General features: G+C 54.1%; 1 pseudogene; it reads right to left on the bottom strand.

The window, feature by feature from the left end:
- Positions 1-11,521: 11,521 nt before the first annotated feature.
- Positions 11,522-16,062, bottom strand: LOC103534767 (annotated as a pseudogene).
- Positions 16,063-19,616: the final 3,554 nt, after the last annotated feature.

Raw genomic sequence — 19,616 nt, forward strand, 5'->3', positions numbered from 1 at the left:
TCCACCGTGCTCCCTGTGCCCAACAGAGTCAGCACAGGGCTGAGTTTTCCTCCCTTCAGCTTCTGTAAATAAAGTGAGAGGATCAGGCAGTTGCAGGGGAAAAAAAATTCCTTTCTCCTTGCTCTGCAGCACAGGGAAGAATGGCACAGCCCAGCTCCAGGCTTGCCATGGGAAGGAGATCTGGGATGTAAAAACTGGGGATGTTGCTCTGGGATCCCCAGTGAGCACCATGTGAAGGGGATGGGGCTATCAGAGGCTGAGCTCTTTGGGATTTCAGGTAGAAACCATATAATACCTTGCACCCTACTTATATAGGATTTTTCCCTGTCTGTAGGTTCCCCTCATACCACATCTGTCCAGCAGGAAGGGGATGTAGAGCTTTGCCAACTCTGGTACAGGGTTGCTGGTCAGACAGTGGCTGTTTTATCCAGGTTTTAATGTCCTTCCCATTTTCCTTCCTTCTGTAACAACAAATGCAAACATTGTCTCCTGGCAAAAACCCTCATAGGCTCTTCTGATGGGCAAATCTATCACCACCCTTTTTTACTTTCTTTTTCCTTTGCTGTGTAGGTCCTCAACTCCACTTCCTTTATTTTTTTTCCTTCACAGACCCCCCAAATAGAGAAGTCCTCACTGAGTTCCCTGGGCCAGGTCACAGAAGAAAACAGAGAATGAGCAAAACCCTCAGCAGCAACCAAATCATTTTTGGGGTTAATGAAAGTTCTTCAGTCACTCCCTGCTTTCCTCCCCGGACAAATTGTCACCACAGGGAGTAAATATTTAAAATAAGCAGCAAAGCTTTAAGGGAATGTGTAATGCTGTGAGCTGATGCTGTTTTGCTCATTTTCAGTCCTTGCTAATAAACTCAGCAAAAGGGAAACACCCAAAATCCCAATGGTGTGAAGGAGAACACTGTGAGAGAACAAACAAAAAAGAAATCAGAAGGGTTTCCTCCTGCAGTCCCTTCCTGCATTTCCCCCTTTTTTTCCATCCCAGCTGCCTGAAGAGTGAAGGACTTGGCCATACTGTTTATCCCTTGGAGGGCAGACACATCCATGATGAGAACATGGAAAGGGCTTCTGGATGCAGGAGAGAAGTCAGCTGAGAACTTCAGCTGCCCCCAGAACAAGGCCACGTGGAAAAGGTTGGGACAGAGCAAAATAAATGGAAAACCAGGGCTTTAAAGTAGGAAAAAATGCTCATTACCTGCAGGCTGTGTTTTCACTTCACAGGTTTCCAAGCAGTGGTGAGGAGGGTGGGACCAGGCCCTGGGGTTTGTCCTTCCATGGTCTGACCAGAAGACACAAGTGTCCCATGGCACAAATTAATTCCAAGGTATAAATCTGATACAAACCTCTACAGACAGAAAGATTCTGAATCAATGATTCCAGGGGCTTGGATAAATGGGAAAACTGCTGGGACCAGCTGCTCGTTTTCCCCTTTTCCTAGGTGACACCACATTCTTAGCTAAAACCTCTTCTCAGTGCCTTCTGTTCCCCAAAATTCCAGTGTTCAGGCTGAGAAGAATGATCCTGGGTCTTGCCATGGAAAGACACTTGGTTTGCTCAAGCAGCACCCAAATTACAACGTTGTTTGAGGCAGGAGAAAAAAAACAGGGCAGGGAGCAGAGGATGCTGAGGTGTAACCAGACATCCCTGGTTATCCCTGAGCCAGGAGAATCCTGGTGTAACCAGACATCCCTGGTGCAGGTCCCATCCAGGCTTTGTGAGCTCCTTGGGTAATTTGTCACCAAAGGAGAGACAGAGAAAGACAGAGAAAGCAGTTTGGTTGCTGGCTGGTCAGAATATTGCATTGGGTTACACGTAATGACCAAGTGTGAAGAGAGAATCCCAAAATTCCTGTGTTGGGAAGAGATCCCTGGGCAATCCCCTCTGCAGGTTGCTCAGCGTTGAGTCCTGGCTGAGATTTTACTCCTCATTTCTCTTTCCTTGGGATCAACTTTCAGCATTTGGCAGCTGGATAAAGTGGATTTGTTGGAGGAGTTTTGCTCGGTTGGTTTTGTTAAGGAGATGTCTGCAGCAGTTTGGGGGTTTGGGGGTCTTGCTGGGAATCTCTGCTTTTGTGGAGCCTGCTGCTCCCCAACTCATCTCTGAGGCAACAACCAGTTGGATCTGTTTTACAGGGGGAAAAAAAAACCCAAACCAAAGCAAACCCATAAAGCAATCCAGTTAAGCCAATGAATGACAGCCCCACAACCCCAGCCCAGAAATCCCTGGAAGCTGCATCTGGATTGAGGATTCATTGGTCACCAAAATGCATAAAGGATAAATAAAGGAAGGCTTGAAAGCAGCAGGATGTTCATTGAGGAACCAAAAGCTGGGGCAGAGGAGCAGCCTCCTTGGTGGGAATGAGGAGAAATAAAAGAAAAAAATAGAAAAGCAAAACCAAACCAAACAACTACAAAAAAACCAAACCAAACAAACAAACAAAAAAAAAAAAAAAAAACCACCTCAAAAAACCCCAAAACAAAAAACCAAACACAAGCAAAAAAAAACCCAAAAAACCCTACAAACAAAAGACCAAACCAACCAAAAAAACCCACAAAAACCCCAAAACAAACTAACCAAAACTGAAGCCTTATTCACAGTCTCAGCCCAAACAAATCCCAAACCCAAACCCTCTGCATGTTGCAGGACCCAGGGACCACAGGTGTCCATCATCACTTTTGCAGCAGGGACACCTCTCCTCTCCCTGGTGGTCTCTTTTTTTTTGATTTTCCTTTTTTTTTGCCTTTCTCAACCCTTTGGTCTCTTTTGGGCCACATTCCTTTGGGATCTGATGTCCCTGATTCCTCCCCAAAGCCTTAATTTGGCCAAAGGGTTCCCTGGGGGGGTGCAGCCTGAGGAACTCTGCAGTTTTTTCTCTTCCCAAGGCTGTCAGGAGATGCTGTGGTCCTGATTTATTTTTTTTTTCCTCCTGATTTTCTCCTCATCAGGCTTGGTCCACTGCTTTGTTTACCATTTCTTGGCTTTTCCACAGAATCCAAGAAAGAAACCAGGCACCAAATCCTAATGAAAAGCTCGGGATGTAAAAGGGAGAATTTATATTTCATTTCTTGCCTTTGCTATTGGTTTTACAAGTGATTGCTCATCAGAAACCAATTACCCCAGCAAGGCTTGGGTTTGGGTCCCTACTGATGTTCGTGGGATGAATAGCCTCATTTACAACCTCTCAACTGGAAAACAAAAAGTAATGATAATAATAAAAAAGTCTTCTCTAATTCTCTCTGCCCCTGTTGTAATTCACAAGAAAATTAAACTAATAACTCTCTCAGTGAGTGTGTTATGGAGATGCTGGGAGTCAGGGATAAATGGATGAAATCCCAGGCAAAATCCCCCAGGAAGGAACCTCTGAGCAGGCAACTCTCATGCCCTGCAAGATTCCGAGCTTCTCCAGCAATCTGTGCAGAGATGAGGCTGTTTCATTTTACTTTCTTCCTTTCTCCCCCCCTCCACCTTCTTTTTCACTTGAATTCCACAGCAAAAAATCATCAGTGGTTTGTTTGGGTTTTTTGGGCTCCTCTCCCACTCCATCTCCATTTGGATTTAAGAGGTCCTTGGTGAAGGGAATTTTCATGCCAAAAGATTCAAGCTTTTGTTGCTCCCAGGATGCTTTTCCCTCCCCATTCCTCCAGCAGACAGACAGAAAGGCTTTGGGAAGACACCAGGGTCCCCCTTGGGTTCCCAGGCTCTGGGCTGTGATTTGTCCCTGCAGCTCAGATCTAAGTTTTTAAATTGATTTTATGATTGCCTGGAAGAAGATACAACACTCACCCAAAGTCTGTAACTCACCCTTGCTGCTCTCCAATACAGGGGGAGCAGAAATTCTCCTCTAACTCCATCCTTGCAGGAGTGGAAGTGGTTTTCAGGTGGGAGGTGGTAACAACCCCCAGAGACCCACCCTGATTTCCAGGCATCACGATGCTGCTCAGAGGAATGACTCAGGAGACCCCAGCACAGGGGATAAAATGGTTTTGTCCCAGCTGGGTGCTGGTGGGGGGGTGCATCAGGTGGGTGCCATGGAGAGGTCACCATTTCCTGAGGTTTCAGCATGGGATCTCCATGGATTCACAGGACTGAGCCTCCAGGGATGCCTGGGAGGGATCCAAAGCAGGGTCAGATGTGATCCAACTTCACTAGGGAGCTACAACAGATTAAAAAGACAGAAATCCAGGATGAGGGTGAAGTCCTCAGCCACAGGAGGAGCCTCTGAGGGTTGTTGAGATGTCAGAGGTGACCCTCATGGTGGGCACTGAGGGACCTCGTGTCCAGCCAAGCCAAGAGGATTCTTGGGGGACATGGGGAAAAGACTGAACCCCAGCTACACATTTAGTGAGGCAAATAACCATTTTGCAGTGGGAAACTAAGAGATAGAAAAGATGGTTTAGGTAAGTAAAGGAAATATGACTTTGCATTTCCAGGCAGCAGAAAAATGAAGCTTTAGTTTCAGGAACTGATTTCAGGATTCCATTCCTGGAGTTTGGATTTCTAGGGGGGGGGGGAACCATAGAAAAAATAGCCAAGTTCCTCCTGGGGTCCTGCAGGGTTTTAATTTCTGCTTCTGTGAAATAATATTTAGGGAAGATCATAGGAGGAGACAGGGGACAAGAGGGACAAGAGGGATCCTGCAGGTGAGATTCAGCCCCAGGTCAAACTTTTCAAACACTTGGGGACCAGGGTGGACGTGTCCCATCTGTACTCAGGGGAATTTGGGGATGATTTGGGATTTCAGTCGATGCAGACTGAACACTGCAAAGCAGGGGCTGTGACAAACTGCCTGCAGAAGAGCAGCAGCTCCTTGAGAGAAAAATTAAGCCTCGAGCCCTCAGCCCTCACCCTTGGCAGCATGAAAAATACTTTCTGCTGCTTAAAACACCAAGAAATATGGACATGGACTTCAGAGGAGACTCATCAAACCAGCCAGGCTTCCTGCAAGAGTCTGAGCTAAGCTCTGAATTTCAGAGAGACTTGGGCTGAACAAGTCCCTGTCTAGAGATCTGCATTATTGTTTGCACCAGGATGAACTCCAGGGCTTTTTGGGGGAAGCTTTGGCTACAGAAACTCAGTGACTCATTGCAGTGGAACAGAACAATTTCAGACAGCTCATTTTTTTTTTTTCCCTGGGTTCACAAAGCAATTTAACCCCAATTTTTCTATTTCAGAGGCAGGATGCTATCACCAAGCCCCTGCATCTCTGCCTATCAGGAACCCTCCTAATGCTCATCATGATTTCCTTGATTGATGGCTGCTTTTCCTGCTTCTCTTCCCTTCATATCATTTATTTTCTGTGCAGGCAAAACGTGTGATAAGGCATTTCTGGAGTTATTGGATGGTCTTTTCTGTTGTAGACATTACTGAAATGAATGTGCAGCCCCCAGTGACCCCTCTGGGAATCTTGACCCTCTTTTTGGGTCCTTCTGATGCATTTTTTCACTTGTTGCTGCATTCTCAGCAGTGAATTAAAATAAATATCTCATCAGAAATGCCTGCAGATCCTCTCTGGATGCCTTTCTGCTGGCTGACTGCACAAATGTTTTCTTTTTCAATCCGTTTACCATGAACTTGTTTGCCCTGCTTCCCGGCGTGGGAGGAAGGCTGTGAATTCCAAAAGCTGAGATAAAAATCACCATTATTGTTTAAAACATGCAAAGAAAAGGGAAAAAAAAAAAAAGTCCCATCTATTCAAATGTAAGATTTGTAAATCATTGAGTTTCATGGGAGGCAAATCATTAGTCAAAGTGCAGACTGCACTACAGGTCATATTTAATTTATTTTCCAAGCCTTCATTCGTGCTTTTTGGTCCAGCACATCATAAGTTATTCAATACACAAAGGTGTCTGCTTATGCCTCGCAATAATTAAGCTGATTAAGTCATATTATCACTAACAAGAAGCATTAATTCCACTTGAGTGAATGCTGCAAGCAGAGTCAGTGACATTTTCCACCACTTCGATTGAAAATGCATCAGAGGGAAAGAAGGGAGGAAAAAAGCTTCACTTTGCCCAGGCCTCTTCCTGCATCTCTGCAGAGGAGCCAGAAGCTGGGGTTTGCAGAGCAGGAAAAAGGAAAAAAAAGAAAGAAATAAAAGGAAAAAAAAAAAGAAAATGAAAAAAAAAAAAAAAAAGAAAGAAAGAAAGAAAGGGAAAAAGAAAAAAGAGAAAAAGGAAAAAAGAAAAAAAAAGAAAAAAAAGAATAAAGAAAAAAAAAAAAAAAAAGAAAAAAAAGAAAAAGAAAAAAGAAAAAAAAAAAAAAAAAAAGGTGCAAAGGAGCAGAGCAAATCAGTGCCTGACAGACATGCAGACCAGTTTTTCCCATGTGGCAGAGGCCAAATTATTATGAGAGAAGCTGAAGGATATTTATTGCTACAGAAATATCTACAGACATCAAAATAAAAAGAAACAAGAGGAAGGGATCCAGCCCAAAACAGCAGGTTGCTTGTAGGGTGAATCTGGGGAGATATTTAAGACACTGAGATGATTTGAAAAGGAATTGGGATGGAAGGAGAGGAGAGGAGAGGAGAGGAAGGAGAGAGAGGAGAGGAGAGGAAGGAGAGGAGAGGAGAGGAGAGGAGAGGAGAGAGAGGAGGGAGAGGAGAGGAGAGGAAGAGGAGAGAGAGAAGAGAGAGAAGAGAAAGAAGAGAAGAGAAGAGAAGAGAAGAGAAGAGAAGAGAAGAGAAGAAGAGAGAAGAGAAGAGAAGAGAAGAGAAGAGAGAAGAGAAGAGAAGAGAAGAGAAAGAAAGAGAAAGAGAAGAGAACGAGAAGAGAAGAGGAGAGAGAGAAGAAGAGAGAGAGAGAGAGGAAGAGAAGAAGGTAAGTGAAGAGAAAGAGAAGAGAAGAGAAGAGAAGAGAAGAGAAGAGAAGAGAAGAGAAGAGAAGAGAAGAGAAGAGAAGAGAAGAGAGAAGAGAAGAGAAGAGAAGAAGAAGAGAAGAGAAGAGAAGAGAGAGAAGAGAAGAGAAGAGAAGAGAAGAGAAGAAGAGAAGAGGAGGTCAAAGCATCTTTGAAGTCTACCATTAACCACTGAGTCCCACAGACTTCAGCTGGATCCATCAGCTTCCAAGGGCAGATTCCCACTGGCTCCCCCTGGATTTTCAGGACTCTCCTACCCATGCCAAGCCCTCTGGGGAGCTGGGGCTGTTGGGTTTTGTGGCTGTGTCCCTGCTGAGGTTTCCTGGGGGTTTCAACAGCTGATTCCATGTGTGACAGAGAGGAACAGAGCTGAGTGCCAGCCCCCTCTGGCTCCTTTCTTTCTGGCCTCTTTTCTCTCTCCATCTGGATTCATTTGTCTCTCTGGGATGTTCTTTCAAAGACATCCCAGAGATGTGAGTGATGTTTCCATCCCAATAATCTATTCAGAAAGAGCAAGAGCACAAAATCCTCCCCTGTCTGTGCCCATGCCCAGAAGCACTCTGTGCCTGCCTAGCATGGCCTGCAGCATTTTGCAGCCAGCTGCAGCACATGGCAGCTTTCCTGCTCTTGTAGAAGCAAATCTCAAGCTGGTTGGCAGGTCCCTGAAAGCCAGATTTGCCTCTGGATCTCTGAGAGAGCTGGAACATCCAAAAAGGGGAATGGAGAGAGGCTCTGTTGAGTGGGTCCCAAAGTGGCTCTCCTGCCCACTGCATTACCAGGCTACAGAAAGCAGCTAAGGCTCATCAGCTGTGCAGGAGGGTGAGCACAGGGAGTGCTGTAAAAATAACTGGTTGTAGGGCAAAGAGCTTGCATCTTTAATGATGCCCTTTTCCCTGTGGGACATCTTCAAAGGAGATCTCATCCCTTAGATGGACTCTGACCAGCCATGGCCTTTGAAGAAGGGGCTGCAGTGTGGATGGATCAGGTTGAAGCAAGTCCCCTCTGATTGTCCTGTTCATCAATATGTTGATGGAGAACTAAGCTTGAACATGAGCTCTTGTCATGCAGGATTTCCTTCAGCTGAAGCAAAAAGACATCCCCAGGGAATGTTTGGGTGTTTGGGGCCTCTGAATGAGCCCTCAGATTCCTCTTGGAAGAGACCCTGACCATGCAGACCTGGGGATCAGCAAGAGAAGCAGAGATGTGGAACTGCCCCATCTCCTGGGCTGGAGAGGGCCAGGGGTCATGGGAGGAGAGGGAGGCCAATGTCCTGGTGACAGTAGAGTTCAAGATGTTAACAAAATATCCTGATACTCACAGGGACATCCCCCCCTGGAAGTTTCCAAGATCAGGTTGGATGGGGCTTGGAGCACCCTGGGCTGGTGGGAGGTGTCCCTGCCTGTGGGACTGGGTGGGACTGGGGGCCTTCAAGTTCCCTTCCATCCCAAACCATCCTATGGTTTTCAAAAACAGGGAAGCAAAGCATCACTTCCAAAGGCTTGAAGATCCATTTTGAGATCACTGTTCCTTTGGGAGGACACACTTGGCAGTCCAAGCAGTGGTTTAGATCCTGGATCCCAGCACATGTCCTGGGGGCTTTTTGCCCTGTGAGCTGAGGGCTCAGCCCTGCCTGAAAATGGCAGGGGAGGGATTGCCAGAGCTCATCCCAGGGAGGGAGATGCTTTCTGTCCCCACTGGGACTCAGGTCCATTTGATGCCTTTGTTACTTCTGGAGGCTGTTATTAATGTTGTCGTATCACTTGGCATAATTCATTTGTTCTTTTGAAGTGGTGAGAGAGGCTGATGCTGCACAGGGGGCTCTGGCAGGGGCTCTTCAGGGTTCTTTTGTCACCCTTAACATTCTGCAGAGGCCACTGAAGAATGCACTCGACAGCATGAAATCTTTCATCCTCCCCTCTAATTGCAGCAGGGAATAAAATTTCCCCTCTTGACAGCCAGGAGCTGGGACTGAAGTCACCAGCCAGGTTCCTTTCATGTCCAGAGCACTGTCCTCTTGGGTCCCTGACTCCTGTGGGACCTCTTTAAATGTTCCCTGCCACTAAAGAGCACTTGGAGACAAGGACTTCCCTGGGTTAATCCCAAAAGCTGCTCCAGGACAGTCACTGAGCAAGCAGGAGGGATGAGAAGGACACCGTGGCCATCTCAGGACTTCACCCAAAGGTGGGACACTTCTCCATCAGGTCAGGAGCCACCCCAGCAGCATCTCCAGCCCTGCTTGCTCCCAGGTGGTTGGTCCCTACAGCTTCACACCCCCAGGTTATCTCTGCAGCTCCCAGGGCAAGCTGGTGGGTGCTGAGCACCCAGGAAAGGATTAAATGAACCTCAGAGCCCTCAAGACTTCCCTCCTCCCCCTGCCCACACCTCGTGCAAATCCCTGAGGAGCCCAAGCTGGAGCACAGAGGAGCTGGGAGGCATCTCAGGGCCATGGAGATGCTGGGAGGGCTGGAGCAGCTCTGGAACCAGGCTGAGGGCTGGGGGTGTTCAGCCTGGAGAAGAGAAGGGAGCAATGGGGAGACCTCAGAGCACCTTCCAGTTGCCTGAAGAAGATTGCAGGAAAACTGGGGAGGGACTTGGGACAAAGCAGGGAGTGATGAGACTAAGGATGATGGCTTTAAACTGGAAGAGAGATTGAGAATTTTAGGGAAAAAATTGTTTGGGGTGAGGGTGCCTGAGCCCCTGGGTGCCCCAGGTTGCCCCCAGAAGCTGTGGCTGCCCCATCCCTGCGCAGTGTTGAGGTTGGATGGGGCTTGGAAGCACCCTGGGCTGGGGGAGGTGTCCCTGACCATGGCAGGAGGTTGGCACTGGTGGATTTTAAGGAGCCTCCCAACCAAACCAGTCTGGGATTCCCTGCTCTTCAACACAGAACTTCTCCAGGCCATGTCCCCAAAGTGCTCCTGAGTCCAGGGAGGGAGAGAAGGGCACCTTGATCCCCAAAATTTGGATGAAGTGAATAAAATGAGCTCTCCCAGGCTGCTCAAGCAGCTGAGGAATCCAGAGGGACAATCCCAGACCTTGCTCCAAGAGCTGAGCAGGAGTTCCTGCTGCCACACACAGCTCAGGGAGAGCCAAGGTTGAGTTATTAAAAATACAATTTATTGGTACAAATCAGACATCATGAAACAAACTGGGTTTCCAGAAGAGCTGCCACGTTCTGCACAGATGGGTTGGAAAGGAAACATCCCATGACAGGAGCCCCTTGGCAAGGCTGTCAGACAGACGGGTGGGCAGGTGTGGGGAGAGCAGGGCAGGGGGAGAGAGGGTTCTGGGGCTGAGTGCTGCCTGTCAGGGATCCTGGCAGCCTGCTAAAAATCCTCAGTGAAAAGCAGGGCACAGGGGGAGGTGTCTTCCTCTGCAGGGCTTCCCCCCAGGGGCTCAAGGACTTGGGGAAAATAGATCAGGGGGAGGAGGGAAGAGGACTGTCACCTGTGCTGACCCACACTGATGGATGGAAATTCTTTCAGGTGATGTTGCCTTAAAGGGCTAAAGAGTTTCCCAGCCTGGCCTCACCTTGAGCATCTCTCAGATGCTTCACTGAAATGCTCAGAGGGCTGAAGCAGCTCCCTGGGAAGCCAGGCTGAGGGATTGGGGTTGTTCAGCCTGGAGAAGAGGAGGCTCCCAGGTGAGCTCAGAGCAACCTTCCAATATCTGAAGGGGCTCCAGGAAAGCTGGGGGAGGGCTTTGGACACGGGGGGGTAGGGAGAGGACAAGGGAAATGGGTTAAACATGAAAGAGGGGAGATTGAGGTTGGACATTAGGAAGAAATTCTTTAATTTGGAGGGTAGTGAGACATTGGAACAGGTTGTCCAGGGACATTTTGGCTGCCCCATCCCTGGCAGTGTCTCAGCCCAGGTTGGATGGAGCTTGGAGCAGCCTGGGCTGTGGGAGGTGTCCCTGGCCATGCAGGGGGTTTGGAACTGGATGAGCTTTAAGTTCTCTTTCAACCCCAAACCATTCTGTGATTCTGATTCTTCTGCCCATCCAGTCTGTGTGTGTTCCAGCCCATTACACTCCTGAAATACACTGTCTGTGTCCTAGATTTTAGGTCTTTAGTCCTGGACTTCAGAGTTTGAAGGGAAGCCCTCCTGGTGGGATGGGTTTTGCAACTGACTTCCCTGAAGAAGCCAGGCTCCAGTACATCCACACATCCACCAGATCTGAGGGACAAGAACCGTGGGTCCTGCCCCTGGGAAGGTGGGGCTCAGAACCAGGCTGGGGCTGTGCAGATTTTCCATGGGGCAGAAACACAGACATGCAGCTCAGCACATTCCCACAGCCAGACAAGAAAAGAGGAGACAATGCTTACAGAGATGGACGGTCCCAGAGGGGACACAGGAATGGGTAAAATCAAAGCAGAGCTGCTTAAATCCAATCATATGAGTCCCCAACAGCACTTGCTGCCAACACAGCTCTGGCAGGAGGGGATGGGACAAATCCCACTGCCCCACTCCTCCATCCTTAGGGGATAAATCTGTTGGTCTAAATCCCCATTGCCCTGGTGAGCCAGGCCTCTCAGTAGCCCCTCCAGGGTCCTGGGGTGGTCCATCCATGGAGCTGTGTGCTGCGGGTGGCCAGAGCAGCTGAAATCATGTGGGTGATTCCCCGGGCTTTGGGCAGAAGCATCCAGGCCCAGTGGCCTATTTCAGGTCATTGTTGATAACCACACTGTCGTGCATGTCACAGTAAGTTGTCATCTTCTTCCTCTTGCCAAAGGTGGAGAAGCTGTTCTTGTTCTCCCTGCCCAGGAAGAGGGCCCCATCTTTGCCAGCCAGCAGGGTGGGGGTGCCAGGGATGTAGACGTTGTGCTGATAATCCAAGGCTGGGATGTGCCCTGGGTACAAGGAGCTGTACTGGGGTGCCCAGATGCTGTTGGTGCCTGCTGAAGCCTTCTGAAACTCTGGAGGAAAGGAGAACAGGAGACTGGCTCAGGGGAGGTCACATCCATGGGACCATCACATCCATGGCCCAGGGGACAAACCCCAGGTCTATGTGTCACCAATCTCCCTTCTGGAGCCTGGACACCCTTTTCATCCCACAAATCCCACCTGTCCAAGAGCAGGGATGTGTCCCCTCCACTTCACTCCCACCCAACAACAAGCAGGTTGGGGTTTCCCAACCCCAATACTAACCTGAGACAGGGGTCACCAGAGTGCACAGCCTCTCATGCTCCTTCTGGAGGGCTCTGCGGATTTCCCCAACATCCTCCAGGCTCTGGGAGCTGAAGAGAAGAGAGCTGATCAAAGCCATATCAGAAATAACCTCCCCTTCCACCCACTCCCTCCGTTCATCAGTGCCAGGGCTGGTACCTCTTCAGGCCAGGTGTCTGTGTGCTGGGAGGCAGCCGTCCGTGTTGGGTCTGCTTGATCTGGAAAACACAGGGAAGGGCAAGGCTGGTTATTGGACCTTTCTGGGAATCAGCCAGTCCTACCAGCACAAGGCTTTCAGTTGCAAGGGGTGTAAGGACCCCATCTCCTCTCCCCAGGCCCTTGGTAAGGGAGCAAGCAGCACAATTCACATTTTAATAATAGAATCACAGAATCAATAGAATGGTTTGGGTTGAAGAGAACTTAAAGCTCATCCAGTTCCAATCCCCCTGCATGGCCAGGACACCTCCCACAGCCCAGGCTGCTCCAAGCCCCCATCCAACCTTGGACACTGCCAGGGATGGGGCAGCCACAACATCCCAGGAAAACTTGTTCCAGTCTCACTACTCTCAAATTAAAGAATTTCTTCTAATGTCCAACCTAAATCTCCCCTCTTCCAGTTTGAAACCAACCTTGGAAAGCCTGGAAAACTTTAGGGAAACTGAAGCAGCATTGAGCTTTTCCCCTTCCATATTTTCTTCACCCTCCTGAGACATCAGGGTTGTTTGGGGCTCTCTGTCTCTGGGACTTTGATTTCCCAAGGTCTGTCTTTCTGGGCAGAGAGCTTTTCCTGATTGTCTTTATTTTATAGGGGACAATCCCGTGAGCCTATTAGAGGGGCAAGCCCAGCCTTGGAAGGAGATGGGCCGGGGAGAACCTCTTGGTGGTGCTTCCCGGGCTTTCCTTGGAAGGGCCTTTTATTAAAAGTCCAAATGTAAGTGGATTAGATGCCTCATCACTCTCCAGCCTTGTAATCGCCTTCAGGAGGAGCCCTTTCAGCAGGAAAATGAGATGTTCCTCATTTCAAACACCTAACAAAGGTTGACATTCAAAATCCCACCCTGATCACCCCACTCCCTTCTCCGCCCGTGCAGCCACAGTGGCCACGTCTGGAGCCCGGAACCGGGGACAGGAGTGGTGCCAGAACCACCCCAGGTGCAGCAGAGGGGTAACACTGTGGACCCACGGGCCCCTGGGCCTGTCCCAGTGTGAATTGCTCACCCGCATGGAGAAGGGGCCACCCCCACCGCACCCCTCCAGGGCATCATCAGAGCATCTCCACTGCCTCTAATGGGTTGCAAAAAAGCGGCAGGGAGGGATTTCCTCTCGCCTCAGCGGAGCCTGAGACTCCCCCGGTAATTGGACCCATCAAGAAGCTCGGTGGAGAGTTTCCCACTGCCTGACACCTCCTAATTACCTGCCCTCACCAAAGCCTCCGGTTATCCTCTGGGAAAAGCCTCACGGGAGAGTCTGAGGGAAGGGGTTGGGGGTACCCCAGGAAAGCACCCACCAGGCACGGTGTTTACCTGCTTGGGAAACTTGGAGGTTCTGGCCAGGCTGGGACCGCTTCCCGGGGTCCTTCCTCGTTGTTGCGGGGTGGGCTGCAGGGTTTGAGGAACATGAAGTCACTCTGGGCAGACTCGGGACCGAGGCAGACCTTGTAGCAGTAGCCCCGGGGGGCCACCCGGGGGTACGTCAAGGCAGGTGGGAGCCGCGGTGCCTGCGGGGGGCTGAGCTGTCAGGTTGGAGGTCTTCAGCCCGTCAGAGGAAGGGCTGGAGCCGCGGGCAGCAGCGGCAGCGAGGAGCGGACAGCCGTCCCCTAGACGGGAGCGCCGCTCCCCGCGGCACCGAACGGCTGTGAGGATGAGGATGGCGAGGAGGAAGGTGAAGGAGATGGAGCCCAGGGAGACGAGGAGGTAGAGGGTGAGCGGCGAAGATGAGGAGGCTTCCGGGGGAAGGCTGAAATCGCTGAAGTCAGAGAGAGTCTGAGGCAATGGTCTCCACCACAGAAAGCAGGAGGGACACGGTGGCAGAAGAGGGCTGGCTGCCCCCCTCCCTCACCTGCACCACCCAGGTGCTGCCGGCCCGCATCCTGCTCCAGAAAGGAGCGGAGGGTGCGCAGCTCCCCGTGTCCGGTGCCAGGCTGAAGAGGGTGAAGTCGGTGGCCTGGAGGGCTGGTAGGAGAGGCGGGAGTTCAGCCCCGCGTCCGCATCCACCGCCGACACCGTGCCCACCAGGTAGCCAGGCCTGGCTGAGCGTGGCACCAGCTCCGTGGCCACGGAGCCGTTGCGTGGCATGGGGGACACGATGAACCGGGGCGTTGTCGTTCTGATCCAGCACGAAGATGTGGACGGTGACGTTGGCGCTGAGCGGGGGAAACCCCGCATCCTGCGCCTGCACCTGGATCTGGAAGTGCGGATCTGTTCGTAGTCGAGGGAGCGCAGGGCGTACATGTGCCCGCTGTCCGAGTTGATGGAGACGTAGGTGCCCACGGGCATGCCCGTGGATGTGGCCCTCCGGCGATGGGAGTAGGAACAGAGTAAGCGTTTTGCTGGCAGTCGGGGTCCAGAGCGCTGGACAGAGCAGAATGGAGGCACCCAGGGGCGTTGTTCTCCATCACGTAGACGCTGTAGGAGGGCTGGAGGAAGCGGGGGGCGTTGTCGTTGACATCGGACACGGGGACGGTGAGGGTGCTGTGGGTCAGCAGGGAGGGGAGCCCATGTCCCGTGCCGTGATGCTGACATTGTACTCAGGCACGGCCTCCCGGGTCCAGAGCCTGCGTTGGTGACCAGAGGTGTAGTAGGTTGTGGAAGGAGGAACGGAGCTCAAAGGGTACGTCTGGGGCCGACCTCGCAGCTCACACGCCCGTTGTCCCAGAGTCCCGGTCCAGAACGCTGATGACAGCGATGACGGTGCCCGGTGGGGCATCCCTCCTGCACGGGGGTGGACACGGAGGTGAGGGTCAACCTCCGGCGCGTTGTCGTTCACGTCGAGGAGGTGCACGAGCACCCGGCAGTGCCACGGCCACAGCCGAGGGCCCACGGTCCTTGGCTTGCACATAGAGCTCGTGGAGATTTGCCCGCTCGTAAGTCCAGAGGTACCCTTCAGCAGGACCTGCCCGCTCCGGGGCTCTATGTGGAAAGAGCTCCCGGACCCGCGGGCGGTGCGTGCCCGCTGAAGGAGTACTCGACCTCCCCGTTGGGACCCTCGTCCAGGTCGGTGGCGTTGAGCTGGATGACCAGGGTGCCAGCAGGGGCATCCTCGGGAAGGCTGACACCGTAGGAGGGCTGGTCGAAGGCCGGCACGTTGTCGTTGGCATCCAGCACCACGATGAGGATGCGGGCGGTGCCCGAGCGCTCGGGGACGCCGCCGTCGAGCGCGGTGAGCAGCACCCGGTGCACCCGTTGCTGCTCGCGGTCGAGGCCGCGTTCTAGCACCAGCTCCGCAAACTTGCTGGAGTCACTGCGCGTCTGCACCTCGAGGGAGAAGAAGCTGTTGGGGCTGAGCCTGTAGGTGTGCACCGAGTTGGAGCCCACGTCGGGATCCTGGGCGCTCTCGAGAGGGAAGCGGGCACCCAGCAGGGCGGACTCGGCTACCTCCAGAACATACTCTTGCCAGGGGAAGGTGGGAGCGTGGTCATTGATGTCCAACACCTCCACCTCGACGCGGTAGAGCTCCAGCGGGCTCTCCACGAGGAGCTGCAGGTGGAGCAGGCAGGTTCCCCCGGCCTCGCACACCTCCTCCCGGTCGATCCGTTCGTTGACGAAGAGGATCCCGTTCTCCAGGTTCACCTCCAGGTGCTGCCTCGCCCCGGCCCGCGAAACGATGCGGAACCGTCGCGCCGACAAAGTGGACACGTCCAACCCCAGGTCCTCCCCAAGGTTGGCCACGAAGGCTCCGTGTTCCAGCTCCTCTGGCACCGCGTAGCGCAGCTGCCCCTCCGCCGGGCGCGGGGCCGGGGACCCGACCAGCAGGAGGAAGAGGAGGGAGAGAAGGAAGAGCTGCCCTCGCCCGGAGCCTGCCCCGGTCCCCATGCCCCACCTCCCCAGCTCTCCCGGGGACCCGCCGCGTCCCTCCTCGCCTTTGCTCGCCCCTCGCACTTCCGAAGAGTTTGGGGCTGCCGGGGCGGCGGGGAGGGACCTGCCCGGAGCTGGGGGCGGGGGATGTGGGGGGCACCAGCAGCCGCTTAACCCTTCTCTGCTGCCACTGAGATGCGAGCCGGGTCCTGGTGCCACACCAGAATAAGTCGACCGGAACCAGACGCACCTGAGGAAGCTGCTAGCCCCGGGTAGGTCCCGTTAACGGCGGTGGGAGCTCAGGTGAAACGATCGCTGCCCGGGGCGCCGGTATTACCCCCGGGGCACCGGTATTACCCCGCAGATGCTGCGCTCGTCCCTGCCGTAGATTAAGAGGAGCCTGGATCGCGGCGGCTGCCAAACCCCCCCCCTCCCCGGGCCGGCCCTAACCTTTACCAGATGGTTAAGCCCCTCCAGACTTGATTACATTTCCCCGCACACCGTTTGTCTTGTAATGCGGAGTTTTTAATTACCGGAGCAGGGGGGATTACAGCCCTGGATAAAGCTGAGCCCATCCGCTCAGAGGCACAGGGAGACCCCCCGCATATTCCACCTCCCCCTCCCCCCCTTTCCCTGCCAGCTCCCCCACCCCCTGGCTCTCGGGGCACGATCCCACCGGAGACCCCGAGGATCTTCACACCCCCCCTCCTCCTACCCACCCACCCACCCACCCACCACCGCGGGCACAAACTTTCCACACACCCCCCCCCCGAGGGGTGCGGACCGAGTCGCGGGTCCCCACTGCCTCAGGAGAGGGACAGACAGAGCCCCCACGACCCCACTGCCCCTCCCCGGTACCGATCACGGTCTCTCCGCTGGCCGATCCGTTTCTCCCCGCAGACCCGTCTCCAGCCACCGCCGAACCCGGGCAGTTCCGTTCGTCGCCTCCCACCGGTGCCGTTCCCGGGGGCGTTCAGTACCGGGACGGGGCGGCCGCCCCTCCTCCACCCCCCAAGCCCCCCCTGCCCCGGGGCTCGGATAATCCCCTAACGATCTAGTTAAGGGCTCGTCAGGGCTCGGAACGGCTTTAGCCTTGCAGTGATATTTCACCGCCTTTGTCTCTGCCTCCCGGGCCCCCGGTGGGATGGGAACGGCCGGCCCCAAACCGCTCCCCCCCTCCCCACCTCACCGCCCCCTCCCGGCTCCCTGCGGGAACCCGCGTGGGAGGCAGGATCCAGGAGCGACCGGAGAAAGCGGTGGGGCTGGAGGGGTTTGATGACCTGGGGAAAGGGGGGTTTAATGCCCGGGACCTGCGGGGAACGCGCTGGTTCAGGGAGAGGAGAGGGCGAGCTGGTGAGGGGGCGGCGAGTTGGGTTACGGGTGGGCTCGGGCCACCCACGGGTGGGACTGGGACGGCTCCCGTTGAGCCAAGCCGGGGCTACCTCGGTCACGACCACCCATCCATCTCCCACTCCAGAGCCACCCCTGGGTGTCGTTGTCACCCCCTCCTCCTCCGCCCCGATCTGTTTCGGTCTCATTCCCCCATCCTCCGCCTCCCCCCGCCCCGCTTTGCCCCCCCATCCCCGCCCTGCGTCATCCCCCAGCCCTGCCCGGGGATGGGACCCCGCGGGTGGGATGGCTGGGGCAGCGCTGCTCCGGCAGCCCCCCGAGGGCTGTTCAGGGGGGGCAGAGATTTGCGGGAGGGGGGAGGAGAGAGTGGAGAACAGACACAAGAGATTTTCGGGGGTCTCTCTCCCCCCCCCTCGCTCCCCCCTCAGTCCTTTCCCGTCTCGACCAAATGCGTTCCGGGAAAATCCCCGGAGCGGCTCTCGCCCTTTTTTTTTAATTAAAATATTCATTCTCCCCTCTCCCGGGAGCAACCTGCTGCCGGCAGGATCTGTGCCCCCCCCCCTACCCGGTCCTGCCTGTCCTTTTCAGGCTTTTCTCGGAGATGTGCCTTCCCCTCCTCTCCAATAACGGGAAGAATCCGTGTCCCTGGGTCCTCCCCTCCCCACTCTCCTTTCCCCCGCCTTTTTCCTCACCTCCCCAAACCTTGGGGTCCCTTTCTGCTCCCCCGCCCCGCGATTCCAGAGAACAGAGGTCAAAAGTGGGGGACTTAAAAGGGGGCACAAGCTTGTTCCAAGGATCCCTTCCCTGAAGGAAACGGCACAGGCTGGGGGGAGCAGGGGGTGCTGCAGAGGGATGGGGGATTAAAAAAAAAAAAAAAAAAAAAGGAGCCTTTTTTGGGGGCGGGGAGCATAGCAAGGGAGGGTAGAGAGCAGAATGGGTCTTGGGGACCCATTGGGGACAGTCCAACCCCCAGCTAACACCCCACTTCGTGTCCTACAGATAAACCCACGGGGAGCATCCAGGTGCCAGCCCTCTCAGGAATCAGGATGCAGCAGCAGCTTGTTTTGGGAAGACTCTGGAAGCTCGGAGAAAGAAGGGGGGCGGGGGGGTGTCTCTCTGAGATGCCTTGGCAGAGGCAGGCGGGTGGCCGGTGGCTGCAGGTCGGCACTGCTGCTCCTTGGCAAGGCCAAGTGGAGAGATCAGGGGGGGCGGGAGCAGGAGATGAACGCCGCAGGTTGAGCCGCTTTGGCAGAGCAGAGCAGAGAGCAGGGTGGAAGGGAAAGGGGCCACCAACAGCTGCCAGCGGGCACCAAACCCTGCCCAGCCACCACCCTGACTCCGTTTCTCTGCCCGCTGCAGGCAGCAGGAAGGGCTGAGAGAAAAGCTGTCCCTGCCAGACCACGCGTCCCTTCCCCCAGCTCCCCAAGGCTGCCCAGCCGCGCGTGTGGCTTCGCTGCTCCCTCCTTGCTGGGAGCAAGAGCAGTTCTGGTTTGCAGAGCCCAGGAGGGCGATCAGGGTGGGAGGGGGCGGGGGGTCTCCTGGTGGAAGCTGAGAGCAGCCCAAGCCCCCGCGGGGGTTGTTAAGGTCAGCCCCGGGTTGCTGGGGCTGGGTTGGGTGCCCAGTGCTTGCTCTTGGAAGCCACAAAGCTGTGTGGACCAGGGTGCCCTGCTGGGTGCTGCTTCCCCGATGGAGATTCTGCTCCCTGCCTTCCCTCGGTGGGAAAACTTAGGGGGATGGTGGCCATGGGGGCTGCTGGGGGGGCTGGGCTTGGGTGCTGGGGTGCAAAACGTGGAACATGTCACCTTTCAGGGCAACACAGGGATGGGAAGCTACGAGCACGAGCTGGAGAAGGGAAGCTTTTGGTAGGTTTTAGGGGGAAAATCCTCCTCATGAGGTAGTAGAACACTGGCACAGGGACAAGGCTGGGGCAGGAACTGCCACCTTTGCAGATCCTCCTGGTCCTGCTCTGAGCAGGGAGGTACCAGGGATCTCCTGACTGATCCCAACCCCTGCGTGATGTGGAAAGCCCCAACCTGCAGCAGCTCGAGCTGGGGTGAAGAGGTCACCAAGGTGAAGGCCACCACCAGCCCCTGAAAGCCTTGGTTTCAAGGGTCCTGTCCTTGCCAAGGAGCCATTTCTCCTCACAGACACATTTCCATGGAGCAATGAAGGACACTGGGGCTCCGTATCTACTGGAACTCCCAATCCCTGGGCTCTGTCCT

Source organism: Calypte anna, chromosome 13 (genome assembly GCF_003957555.1).
Source record: "Calypte anna isolate BGI_N300 chromosome 13, bCalAnn1_v1.p, whole genome shotgun sequence".
Lineage (NCBI taxonomy): Eukaryota > Metazoa > Chordata > Aves > Apodiformes > Trochilidae > Calypte > Calypte anna.